We start from the raw sequence: 12,490 nt of genomic DNA on the forward strand, positions 1-12,490 counted from the left end.
GGACGCTACTCTTGACGCTACGTGACGTAGAAATATTGAGTGGAAATGAAGTTGTGCCCCTTTGTCCTAGCAGACGATCTGGTCATAAATCTACTATCATGATGACTGTTTTCAATGATCGTTATCAGTAAAAAATACCATATCTTTACAAAGATATCTTTACACGAGTATATGATTAGTAACGAGTATTCTTGGGAATGTGTTAGGAAATGAGCTAAAATACGAGATAAGATTCATAAAATTCAAGCTGGGTTTAGAACGAATTACTCAACGTCAGATGATATATTCACATTACGTGCAATAATCCAAATATGTCTATCGCGCCGTCAACACAAAGTGTATGTAGCCTTTGTCGATTAAAAAACCCTTTTGACTTCGTTGATCGTTATAAACAAACGCTGTTAACGAACTACTGGTCAGCAGGGGTAAATGAACTCTATATTAAAAGCTACATGTATGTACTCAAATATCAAATCATGTGTACGATGTGGTGACGATGTAACCGATTTCTTTGACTGCCATGTTGGCTTACGACAAGGATGTATCTTCAGTCCGATATTGTTCTCATGTTTTATTGGTGAATTGTATTATAAAATTACGACTAACGGTGTTCTTTTTGCCGATGGAAATTATCAGTTAATGGCGATAAAACAAATATTGTCATTTTTAGAAGAGGGGGTCAGGTGGCATTCAATGAAAGATGTTTTTTGATGGTAAATGTGTTAATGTCATTATACATGGTGTAATGTTTACCCATACAATAAACTTCAGGAAAAGTGTTTCGAACTTAACATCACGTGCTAAGAAGTCCTTAATTAATATAATGTCTCTTTCGCAGACAGTGGGAGCTTTTTCATCGAATATATGTTTTAATCATTTGATGCCCAAATCAAACCAATCCTGTTATATGGATCAGAAGGATGAGGATCTTAGCGATACGACTGTCTCGAAAAGCTACGCTTTTACCCTGTAAACAAATCTTATCTGTTGGTCCATTAACACCCAGTTGTATGGTCTATGGTGAGTGTGGCAGATACCCGTTATACACCAACTCCCAAATTAGATGCTTGAAATACTGGTTCTTGGAATGCATGAACGCCGAATGTCCATACATGCTTATAATATGCTTGTACATTCATATGACATGGGCAAAGTAACATGGTCATCACATATAAGAAATCCTTTGTTTTCTCATGGCTACCGCTTTGTATGGTTAAACCAAGCTGTTGGTGATGTTAAACTCTTTTTGAAACAAGTTCGTGAACAATCTATAACTATATTTTACCAATACAGAAAACAGTTCAAGGTATGACTTGTATAGAACGTTTAAGAGTCTTATTCAACCAGAAAAAAAATACTTAACTATATTAACATCAAGAACCCATCGACGTCCATTTATTCAATTTAGGCTTGGATTGTTGGATCTCACGATAAATGAAGGAAGAAACATGTCCACTGAAAAGTCGAAGAGGTTATGCCCATTATGTAATTCAGCTACAGAAAATGAATTTTATTTACTTTTGTATGTCCTTCTTATTGTGATCTTAGAAACAAGCTAATTGTCAAATTATCCTGTACCTGCTTTTATTTCTTTTCCCTCTTCAAAAGATGCTGCTGTCATATTACAAATGGCTACACATGTTAAAATGCATTGTCTCTCAGAAACGAATTGCTATACATTAGTATATATCCAAATATGTCCATATGACTAAGACATGTTAGCAGCCAACATAGTAAAAAACATAAATGTTTGACGAATCAGAGAAAATACATCTGAAAGTTTCTTACATGATGGTTTATGAAAGTACAATGCCCGGTTTAATGAATCGGAATATATTCTCATGTCAGGTCAAAATACATTGTTACCTTTTGATATATTAGAAAGTATTAATGTAAGCAGTCATACACCAAACAATTAGGTTATTAATTTTTCATACCTAGTCGTTTTAGGCGCTACAAAGTCGCTGTACAGGGTGACGTCCAGGCCCGCCCGAAACCTATGAGTGTGGGTTCGGATCCGGATCCGCTCTGAAGTGGTTTATGTTTGGCAGCACCAAACCCGTGGTCGTGGATTTCAGTTGTAAAAGTCTTAGACATGCATCACTTTGGGCTTTCTCCCAAAAGAAAGAAATTAACTAACTTGTAATGCCTCCTGTCCTTGACTAAAAACAACTTAGACAATATTTTGTTAAAATGGCTCTACAACAGTTCCCAAAAGTAGATGACTTATCTCCCATCGATCTTTTGTACACATGCACACCATTAGGAACATTATGTAGATTAGTTTAATAATTGGCTGCCTGATTTAGAACCCACAGACCTTTATATCGGAAAGAATTTTTATGTTGTAACGAAAGCAATCGTTTTATCTATCCTCGACGCTCTGTTTTAGCAAATAGTTTCATTACGTAAAACGACCTGTCTATTTGCCGCTGCTGCATTCTCTTCGAAAGAAATAACTATTCAAATAATGACACAATGCAGTGGAAAAAAACCAAATAAAAATAGAAAGAATATCGTAAAAACTACAAGTAAATGATTGCGATAAGTCACATTTCAGCATGGAGTCGAATTCCATGTAATTTTTATTAGGTAGTTAAAAATGCACCTATTTTTCTTTTATTAGGAAAGTTGTTGCAGATAAGCGAAGTTCCAAAGGCCCGTAGCTAGTATGTTATGCATAGTATGCTATATATCCCGAGCAGACGCGACAGGTGGACACTGGTGGCTCAGTTGTCGAGGTCACCGCAGTTTAATGTGGATAGGTTTCTTTGCCATAACATCGCAATATATCACAACATCTGTGGGTTTTAAACGAACAAGATCTGTGTCACCTTCAGCTTTCCCTCCACAAGCTTAGTCATTTATGTATACTGAGTTTGTTCAGCAGAGGCTCTAACTGTTTCAACGGGTGGCCCAGTCGTCTAAGGCGCCACAATCCGCTGTCCAGGTTTACGTCCCTTGACCCGCCAGAAACGTTCGAATCCGGGTTCCGCTCTGAATTTGTTTCTATGTTTGTTAAAACCATACCTGTGCTCGTGGATTTCACCAAAGTGGAAAACGTCTGAGACCTGCATCACTTTGGGCTTTCTCCCACATCAAGCTGACACGCATTGATATAACTGGAATACTGTTAAACGCGGCGTTTAACCTAACTTACCTCACATATGACTCATTAAGTAATTCATTCATTGTTCACTATCAATAGCCATGTGGTTAAAGCGTTCGCTCGTCACACCGAAGGCCTGGGTTGGATTCCCCTCATGGTTACAATGTGTGAAGCACATTTCCGATGCCCCCCGCATTGATGTAGCTGGAATATTACCAAAGGTGGCGCAACTCACTACTTTTCTGGCTTTAACACTGTTAATCTACTTACATTTATCGCTTAACAGTGGGACGCTAAACGTTAGGGTCTTCAAGACATATAGCGAACGAAGTACAAAACATGATTTACTGGGGTCTGGCGTTGTCATGTTGATAGGGCTTCACGTAGCAGCTGGTGTGTAGAAATAGTAGGATAATCGGAGAAGAATGTCATCTATGTAACGCTGAGCTGTCACATTTCCGTTAAAGATGACCAGTGGTGTTCTCTCCTACCCATAAATGCTTCTCCACACCCCCACTGAACAGAAAGAAACGGCTTTCATGAGTGTAGACGACCCTCTGCCAGTCATGTCGCTGCGAACAACGTACAGTCTCTGTCAATAACTGTCAATAACTATCTGTAAGCCCTAATTCCTTGAGCCTTGAGTTGCCTGGCCACTGTCTGTCGACTAATGCCCTAAGGCATTTGTCGCTGATGACGTCACTGTCAGGAATCGATTCCAGAGATGCAAAGTACGCAAGTACCGGTATTCATTGGGTGCAGTTACCCTGGGTCTGCCTGTTCATGGCCTGTCTGGCCCAGGGTCCGCACGCGTTGCTCTGGTGTCAATCGTGGCATTTCTGTGGTGTTGTTTTTTATCTGTGTGAGTGTCTGACTTGCCGTCCGTATAATTCATATACCCTTATTGCACGTGTAGTTTCGGCCTCCCAAGCGGCACTAGTTTTTATTTTTTTCTAAAGTTAGTTTGAACTTTTGTTTTTAATTCTTTGCAAATTCAAATTCATCAATAAGTTTCATTTGGCCGTCAGTTTATAATAATAAATAAAAATATTTGAATTTTTTTTTTCCTAATGGTTTACACACAAATTAATGTTGACGGTTTGTCCTGAATAAAATGTGTTGTGGATCCGAAGAAGAACTCTTTAGCTCATCCAATCAGGGTGAACTGATGGCTGGCAGCACTGCCTGAACCATATTCTTTGACGAAAATCCCATGGAAATGATAAACGAGTCACACCATCCGTGTACGATGGTAAACATCCACCGAGGCCACAGTGTGGATGGGACTTGTTATGACATTAATTACATACTACCAAGGCAAACCTCACGCCCTGGACACTTTCTGGGACAGAATCATGTACTGTTCAGTATGTAGAAGAAAGAGTACTTGATGCATACTTCTTTGTCAAGAAATATTCAGTGCTTAAATACTCCCCATCACTCTGTTGGGTGTTTTTATCCACATCGATGATTTATTTGGGGTGACAAAAATGTATATGATGGTTGTATGATCCTGTGAGTATATTGTACAGGGAGGTGGCTCAACAAACGGTTCAGCGATGTAGCCGCATGTCTTTGGGAGGAGCACTTTAAGACCAGTGCAGAAACACTACCACATAGCATCCCGTGTATCTATCAGCAGATTAAATACCTTCACGTCATGTAGATGCGCACTATGCTATGGGCTGAGGCTGGGGCGTTATTTGTGTTGGGATTTTGATTGTTTCCTTTAGAGATTGTGGTATTATATATTGGTGTGTCTAGGATTTCATGGTGTTTGTCATATACTTAGAGTATTCGTTGCTATATAGTTTCCTCCTGCATAACGTTCTCACTTCGAGACACACCTTTCTAAGAGCATTGGAATGAAGTCCAAACAACCCTGCCTGTTTTTTATAGAGCCATCCTTGTGGCTTGTTTAGGAATTCTTAAACCAGATACCACATTTTCTTACTTCTTTTACTTCAAACTTCATCTTATGTCCCCAATATATTGATTTCCATGCAATTAACTTTTTCTATACCTGTCAAAAAACGATAATGTCAGAAACACTATGAATTTCTCCACACATAAGAATGATTTAAAAACAATATCACAGAGCAATAGTTCAGTCAGCAGTTCTACAAACATGGCTATTCTTCAATCAGTTCACGATTTCACTGTCAAAACCAAAGAATTGAGTAGCTTAATTCTATCCATATAGTAATGGAAAACTGCATTATTTTATTTCACAGACACCAATGCTTCAATGCAATGGCTTCATTTATTTAATTAGCGCATTTTGTATGCTTACATTTAGCATACATGTTTATCTTATACAATACCAGCTGTTATTACGTTATCACCTGGATCCAGATTTCTTTTGAAGTAGAAATATGTAGAAGTAGAAGTATGTATGTATGTATGTATGTATGTATGTATGTATGTATGTATGTATGTATGTATGTATGTATGTATGTATGTATGTATGTATGTACATGTATGTATGTATGTATGTATGTATGTATGTATGTATGTATGTATGTATGTGTAAAATATAACTGGGTTCATCCGAGAAATTGAAATTATCGAGACAAAATAAAAAAACAATGGAGAAAACATGTAGCATAATTATGTTGTAACAACATTTCTTCGCGAGGCATCAGTTTACGTCCCAACGCCATTGAGATACATGCAACGATCCCCTGATCAGGAAACCAGGAAAAACATTACAATCACCACAAAGGACGAGAATAACACCAGGTGTTCACAAAAAGGGTGAGCATTATGTACGTTGGCTTTCAGTCTTTGAATTTTACAGCGAAAGTCCGTCTCTGGAATTCTAATACTATTTAGTGACACAATTCTAAATCACGACATTGAGATTCCTAAACCCTGGAATAGGAAGATATTTTACCATTAACGTCATCTAAGTAACATGATTCCTTGTCTTCCAAGCTCAAAGACATCTTTTACTATGATCACATTGTAAATGGCGTTTCCTATCAAATCACAATATAAATCTAACCTTCAAATGGCTGTGACAAACATTTCTTTAGCCGAGTTAAAACGATGGGAACAGAGAAACAACCAAGTTAAATATGAACAACATCCTCCTTCATCTGACAAATTAACACTAGCTAAATCACACAGTTTGCATCCGTACTTGGAAAACGTTTGCTATTGATTAGAGTTTATGTGGTGCCTTTGATGAAGATAGAGAAAAATACCCACATCAATATACAGAGGATAGATACAGAGGGTTGTTATGTAGCGTTATCATGACAGAAAGCATTGATTACAATGCGTGTTACTTTGTCATTTAAGTGACAATATAACAATATATAGTTCTTGTGAGTGATCAATGACGTCATGGCTGCGGAATGCATGTTTGTGATGACATGGTGATGTACAGCCGTAATGGCAGTTAAATGTTTTATGAAATGTATCATAAATCTCTTCATATTTCTTCTCTACAATACCTTATATACAAACAATGAAGCTGACATTTCTCCATAAACCACCGCTGGTGGTTCAAGAGCAATGTATTACATATTTCACATACATTATGATATTTACAACAAATAAGCTATAGTTTCTTATATCTTATTTTCGAGCATACGATTGATATAAACTTAGATAAAGATTTCATTTTTTCAAATTGGCGTTGGAAAGAGGGCAAATATCGCCCAAATATTATAAGTTATTTTTAGATATGTACAAATATGTCTTTTTGTTAATACCTCACAACGAAAACTTTAATGAAATTCGACCGCAAAAGCTGGTGATTGACATAATGTGCCGGTTCTCTAGAGATCCCATGACAACGGCCTGCAGATTATGTTTAGTAGTTATTTATCTGAAAATCGGGTAAGAACTAATAAGCGCCGCTTGATCAACTTCTGGATCAATCTGTGAATAAAAGCGACCAAAAACATTTCCAGAATCATAAGAAATCTCTACTAAAAGCAGAGTTCATAGACTAACATCTAGTCTCTGAAATGAACATATCATACAGAAAAAACAGTTGTTCAGTTATCTTAATAAAGATATAATAAAAGGGAGCCCAGTGACTCCCTTCATTTTCTAGACTTTCCAAACATTATAGACTTGCACGGGCTGTATTTGATATATATTTGTATCAGGGTCTGTAAGACAGACTACAGAGTTCATTGTACTTTTCCGACTGTATTATAAGCATAAGGTGAACGTATCCTTCCTCATCCGTGACATTCGCCAGAGTCAATTGTTCACCTGAAATAACACGGAAACATATGTTAAACGTCCAAATTGGGTATGGACATCAGTTGTGTGACTGATGCGTCAAATCTAAATATGTAATCATTACAAGCCTCCCCTACTAAGACCGAAAATGTACATCACATTCCAGATTTACTAGTGTATGTTATGGATTCCCCTTTAACAAACATCAGTGCAGAAGGAGTATATAATTGCATCGTAACTATTATTTAAAAAAAGACTTTTCACCGACGTTCATATTATGTCTGTTCACTACCGCTCGATCTCTGAACACAGATTTAACAGGCGCTTATTGGGAAGAATACTGTCATTGTATACAGTCTGCGTCTGGAGGAATATTTTTTGTCATCAGTCTTATTCACGCAAACTGTAAATTGGATGCATGTGCCCTGGTTCATATTAATAGTTGTTCACGGACAACCTTTTGTGGCACATAATGTTTGCTTTGAACAGGATGTCAGGATTACAATTCCCATTGTTATGTGACTGAGAGTGGATACAGTCACGCCACTATATGTAAGATACATTAGCGGTCACATTCAACATTTCTACAATGCTGAATAAGGCCTTGGAAAAAAACACCTCGCATATCACAATAATATCTCAAGGCAATAAGTGAGAACATGTTGATTGGAAATCAATCTGTTCAAATAAAAACTGCCACCCCCAAAATTCCGAAAACACAAAAGCAAATGCGCGGCCTACATTGACTCATTGATTGTCCAGGAGTTACCAACCAACAATGAATCAGCTATGTTGAACAGTGAGTGTTATGTCCGTTGGTGTGTGTACATGGTGCCAAAGCTTTCGAAAACTGACACCGATTGTTTATGTATTTAGGTTAATCTTAAAAGGCGAAGTAACACAGAATCAATTCTTCGGTTATATATAGCTTAGTCAAATGTAGAAACCGTTTGTTGTATTTGGTAAATATTTTCGTTGTGACAGCACAATTAGTTCAGAATAGAACTGAGAATATGCCCTGAGAATGAAGCATAGAGATATAAAGTGCTGGGAAACAGAATGCATACACCCATGTTTGACGTTGGCTAAATATGAAACAAACGAGAAATGGATATTCGATGGTGATGTATTTGACACGTGTTGTGTTTTGGACCGTACGTTTGTAGTGTTTCTGCGACCGTTTTTAGCTTACTAATATCTTGATAACGTTTGTGGTGTTCTAGGTCAAATCGAATTTCCAAGTGTATACTATCTTGCCCGGCAGTGTAGATTCATTTTGCAAAATCGCACTTATTAACCAACTTCAGCTGTTTACTTGACCTAGATATACATTGAAAACCCAGTGGAGTTTGCAAATTATGTTTCAGAAACACTTACTCCTCTGATGTTCTTTTGCAATTTTCTATCATAACAAAACTAATATAAAGCTGAAATACAATAGAACGCCAGATCTGCCAAATTGTCAACATTGCAAACATTTTAAATTATTGTTTTGTACTCTGAACGAATTAATAAATGAATATTACATTGACATATGAAGAAAAAAATATGCATTTAGTGTTTGCGAATACTTTTATATAGCCTGGGTTCTTTATAGTATTGACATAAACTACCGGGCAAAAGAAAATATACTCTTAAAAAATTACAAAACGTTACTTGGCTAAAAAAGTCCCCGAAATAGTGAAAACCTAAGTTCCAAGTAGAACTATGATACTCGTATCAAATACAACACCATCGAACAGCCATTTCTTGTTTGTTTCAGTTTAGCAACCATCAAACATGGATGTATACTTTCTTTTGCCCGGTACTTTATCTAAGGGTAAAACATTATCATATTAATGTTAGAGCTTAAGTTTGTTTCAGGACCAAGACTGATCCTGAGAGTCTTAATGTGGTCCCACGTGTGCATCAGTCATGGTTATAAATATAAAGGTGAATCCTGGGTCTTACAATGATTATGAGACCCGTGAAGATCCGGGTAAAGAAGATCTCTTCACCAACCTAGCTTGCCGTAAAAGGCGACTATGCTTGTCATAAGAGGCGACTAACGGGATCGGGTGGTCAGACTCGCTGACTTGGTTGATGCATGTCATCGTATCCCACTTGCGTGGATCGATGCTTATGATGTCAAACACTGGATTGTCTGGTCCAGATTCGATTATTTACAGACCGCGACTATGCTTGTCATAAGAGGCGACTAACGGGTTCGGGTGGTCAGACTCGCTGACTTGGTTGATGCATGTCATCGTTTCCCAATTGCGTGGATCGATGCTTATGATGGCAAACACTGGATTGTCTGGTCCAGACTCGATTATTTACAGACCGCCGTCATATAGCTGGAATATGGTGAGTGCGGCGTTAAACACAAACAAACAAACTACAATGATTATGTTATCTCTACTCCTAAGTTTGATCTGTTTGATGCACGTGTGTGTAGACACATGCTACTGACATGAAGGTGTCATTCACAGGTGTCATTTAACACCGAGCTGATCCTCCTCAATACTATTTCTTTTCAAATCACGTGGTCGCTGAGTCTGTTTAAGACATACGTGGTATTTCAAAGGTGTGTTCTTATGAGATGCAGCAGTATCATTTGCAATTTTTTAAAGATTTAATTACTCCAAAATCCTTTTTAACTTTACAAACAATCAAAAACCTAATATTACCAGCTTTACTAAGTTCTCACGTATTTCCCATCAAATTCACAACGAAAGTTCGAAAAAACAACTCGTTTAGAGTCTGTTTGCTTTACGCTTGTATGAGGATTATTGGGATTAACCCTCTCTGTCTTCTCCTTCGACCTCAACAGCTAGAGAAAAGGGGCGTGGCACTCTGATCCCCACTAGAACAAGCGAGCCACGTGTGTGGTCTACAGGTGCTCCTGCTGCAGGTTTACTCGCTGGAGACGGTGTGTCTAATTCGTTCCGGAGACGACGTGGATTTCAAAGGTTTTCCGGCGGCTGCAACAAAACCTCAGCTCCTTGCTCTGTACTGTGGAACTCATTTAATTGGTTGAAATATGTGCCGTTCATTGTGGCGAGGTTTGCAGTAAATCCACAATGTGGGACATGTGAATAGAACTACCACTCGTGTTTGTTGTACTCGTGGAATGAACAATACGGTTGTAATCGTACATGGTGAAACCAATGACCTATTTGCTCAGTGATACAAGGCACATTGTTTTAGTTGTGGGGATTCTTGGGGCACTAAGCCACCGTGGCTGGTCTGTCGTCATCGTTTCATCCTCGCGTCATAAGAAGCACCAGACTCCTCAGTTTTACCCTTTGAGTCAAAAGATGTTGAGTCATCGGCGCATTGTTGTTTTTTGCACTCAGGTTGAGTACGAAAATGTTAATCACAAAGTAAACGAAACCCAACGCTTCTGCTTACCTCTCATTCTGGGCATGAAATGAACGAACGAACTGTTCAATGTTTTGTGCACTGTAGAAGAGTAAAGGTATGTTGTATACAAACAGGTGTTGGGCCCTCAAAGCCATGCATTCCTCAATTCCTGATTCGAACGTTTGAAATGCAAGTTTACACTTTCGATTTGAAATGGATCAATAGTGTATTTGTATAGCAAGTTTTCAAGATATGCAATAATTATTCACATACTACTTCTGATGCATCTGCTTTAAAAATAAATTGTGCAATCGATAAATATAAGAAACAACATATTATTTTGGCTGAACCAAATAATGTTCTCCTTCATGATACATAGGCATTTACAATCGACTTTACCTTAAATTTTATTCTTGATACAACATTTATTGATTGTCACTTCACATTACATGGCATTCAGTAATAAAATACTGATCATTTTTAACTTGGTGAAAAAAATGAGTCAACTCCTAACAGCTGTACTCACCATGGATGCCTTCTCCCTGAGGTGAGATGAGGTGAAATGGGGTTTAACGTCGCGTTCAAGACTATTGCACTTATATGGCGACGTGCATGCACGTTTGTGTGTATGCTTGTACTAATACGTTTTTTTACAGTGCTTGCCCTGAGATACGTTGCCGCAGTTTAACATAAATCCCCATCAGACACATCTTACCAACTCCGAGCTGATCAGTTCTTGGTTTAGCCCCTTAATGCCGCGGACCAGGCAGGGTAACATCAAGGCCCATCCTTTAGCGTTTTTTGGTATGACGCGGCCGGGAACTCCGGTTTCTGTCAGACGTTCTACCACTAGACCACGGAGGCGGTCTCTCTCTCTCTCTCTCTCTCTCTCTCTCTCTCTCTCTCTCTCTCTCTCTCTCTCTCTCCGGTAGTTTTGGGTTGACGAAAATGATTACATTGTAACAAATCTTCACCGTATAGGTACATCCTTCAGAAGTAGTTCTTGAGATCACCAGGTATATGTCATATGATAACAAGAAGGAAACGTTTCGAGGGAATATCTGAATAGTAAACGGACGGGGTATAAATATTTAAAATGTTTATTGGTACAAAGAGAATATTGTTTGACATGAAGGACATTCAAAACATCAACGCCAGAGAATAACCATCCGCGAGTATCTGTGAAACAGGTTCCGTTGGGAGTAAAAGGCAAAACAGTGATGAAATTTTATAAATGGGTAACTGAAAATCAGTAATGACACCAGGCTTTTGCGAAAAGTGTAAGCATATCTTGATTTACAGGTAGCACCCGGTATCGGAAAAATGTTCCTAAAAAATGTAAATGTTTGTTGCCTTAGGCAATGTTAGTAAACAATCGAGTCATGACAATCCAGTGATTGATATTATGAGCAAGGAACCTGACCACCCGATCCATCAAATTACCAATGAACAAGAATGTGAGAAAACTCCATGTAAGGGGCATAGCATGGTATCGCATCGTGTTGACAAGCGACGTATCATGTTGAATACATTCCTCTGAATGTCCACATTAATATTCTGCAATTGACCATGAAAACATGGAGGTCATATCTTTTGTTACAAACATGTGTGGTTAGAAAAGGTTCTTGACTTTCTATGCATATATGAAGTTAGATAATTAATGAGAAAAACTCATCTGTTTCTTTCTTTATTTACATGAACAAGCAGGCCATCTATGGAGCGCAATGTGGAGACCAACACTGGTATTGGTTGCAGGTAAAGGGTTCTTCCACTTTAAAACAATATATCTTATGCAATAGAATATACGTTTTCGAATAATATAGTTTCTAAATC

Source organism: Haliotis rufescens, unplaced genomic scaffold, assembly GCF_023055435.1.
Source record: "Haliotis rufescens isolate VD_foot unplaced genomic scaffold, xgHalRufe1.0.p SCAF_16, whole genome shotgun sequence".
NCBI classification, from domain to species: Eukaryota; Metazoa; Mollusca; class Gastropoda; order Lepetellida; family Haliotidae; genus Haliotis; species Haliotis rufescens.